Raw genomic sequence first — 2500 nt, forward strand, 5'->3', positions numbered from 1 at the left:
TTTATTCTTTTACTTGTTTCAGTCATTTGACTGTGGCCATGTTGGAGCACCGCCTTTAGTCGAATCCAATTGACCCCGCTACTTGTTCTTTGTAAGCCTAGTACTTATTCTATCGGTCTCTTTTGCCGAACCGCTAAGTTACAGGGACGTAAACACACCACCATCAGTTGTCAAGTGATGTTGGGGGGACAAACACACATACAAATATATTTATACACACACATACAAATATATTTATATATATATACATATATACGACGGGCTTCTTTCAGTTTCTGTCTACCAAATCCACTCACAAGGCTTTGGTCGGCCCAAGGCTATAGTAGAAGACACTTGCCCAAGATATATATATATCATTACCAGCATCACCTTACTGGCACGTGAAAAAAACATTCAAGCAAGGTCGTTGCCAGTACTGGACTGGCTCCCGTGATAAATATCGATATGAAGCATAAAACACAGTGAATTTTAGATTTAAAAGTTACAATACATTGGTGTAATAAAAATTTGATACAATAAAACATTAAAAAGACGTACTAAATTGTGCCTTTGATTTCTGGAATTCCTGATTTCATCTGTCTTACCCTTTCCTCGAATTTACTGGCCTTGGACTAAAATGTGAATCCACATCTTTTATACTCTAAAATACTGTAAATACCTTCTTTCTTTGCAAAATCCATAGAAATGCCATCTCATGTTTCAGAAAGTGTAATAAAGTTTTCAGAGATTTTCTACAAGCTCTTCGACCAGCATACATGAGGCTGGAAAACCCCAGGGGAAAACTGAAATTATGTACGTGGGAAGAAGACAGGCAATGAAATAGATTCATCTGACATAACTATTGACCTTAGCTTTAGAGATGAAGCTTTCTTTTTCAATATTTTATGCACCAACACGGAATTCCATCAAATTGAAACGTTGACTCATAACATTGATGTTAAATATTTAATGCATAGATTCTGACACTGTGTAAACATCCATGACTAGACATCTGATGAAAATGAATGAAACATAATGAAACATAATGAAACATAATGTTGACGTAAATAAAATTAAAAACTATTGCTTATCTCTAAAGATTTGGTTTATAGTGTGCCAAAATCTCTAATTTTATTAGGAATAACTCATTTCACATACTTAAATATTTAACTTGCTGGCTGTATTTTCATTGAAGGTATGTAACCCAATTGTTAGGGTGTTTTACTCATGCTCGCCAGATTGTGGTTTCAATTCCTGAAAAAAGCGGTGCGTTGTGTTCATTAGTAAAACATTTTATTTCACATTGCTGCTGTTCACCTAACTGTAAATGTGTAACTCTGTGTCAAACTGGTGCCCTACTAGGGATTAATGTTGTGATCTCAGCCACTTATATACCATAGAAATTAGGTAACTGGCCCCTATGAGTTCTAGGACCTGAGACAATATTATCTAGGGGACTTTAATTTTTTTTTAAAGAAAATCTCAAGAATTCATGGAATGGTTACTACTTAGTCACACTAACAGAATGAAAGATGCAATATTAAGATTATTGTATTTATTCATATATATGTTGTACTATTATATATATAGTGATTTTAACTGAAAAAATTTGGATGTAACTTATAAATGGGGCAGAGCTAAAATTACAAGGGAAAAACTTTTGTACCAAGATTTAATACTAAATTAGCAATGCTACTTATATGAGGGTGTGCTGAAAAGTTACTGGCTTTAAGGGTATCACAAAAGTTCTTTTACAGGGCTTAGAAAAACTGAAAGACTGCTGCAATAAGTGTATGGATGTGAGAGGGGAATATGTTCAATAAAACCATAATTAAACACTCCTCCTGTATTTTCTTTTACACAAAGCCAGGGACTTTCAGCACTCCCTCGTATGTGACTAAATATGGTATATTGAAAATTGCATATTTTCAGAAGAAAAAAAAAGAAAATATAGAACCATTATATTTTACATTTTATATTGCTTTGCCAAGACATTTTATTCCGAGAGTGTCAGTTTGAAATTAGGTAAAATGTCAATTCATGCTACATAGAAAGGTGTGTTTTCTTCAGATTTTAAATAATGTAAAGAAATCAATATATGGATAAAGTTAAGTATAACTAAATCTTTATAGTTTTCATGATAAGATCAGCTGTTCCATATCCATTTAGGTCAGCAGAAATCTCAAAAATGTATACATATATGTGTGTGTGTATATACATCTATATAAGCATATGAATACATATATATATATATATATATATATATATATATATATATATATATAAGCATATGAATATGTATAGATGCATATGTACATGTTTATAAATATATAAACATACACATATGCTTGTGAGTGTGTACCATATGCGAATGTACTTATAAACACATGTTGGTGAGGTGTCCTTTATGTAGATAACTAGCACATCATTTGGTCAAAGACACCTGGCTGTATTACTGAGAAAAAAAGAAAGACAAATATATATATAAATGAAAAAAAATATAAAATCAATAAAGTTCCAA

The 2500-nt window shown here is 32.0% G+C and overlaps 1 protein-coding gene across 3 annotated transcripts in view; it reads left to right on the forward strand.

The window, feature by feature from the left end:
• Positions 1–2500, forward strand: part of LOC106869747 (soluble guanylate cyclase 88E) — a 143780-nt gene that overhangs the window by 546 nt on the left and 140734 nt on the right. The gene's annotated exons all lie outside the window — the stretch shown is intronic.

This window comes from Octopus bimaculoides, chromosome 7, assembly GCF_046866305.1.
Source record: "Octopus bimaculoides isolate indiv1 chromosome 7, ASM4686630v1, whole genome shotgun sequence".
Lineage (NCBI taxonomy): Eukaryota > Metazoa > Mollusca > Cephalopoda > Octopoda > Octopodidae > Octopus > Octopus bimaculoides.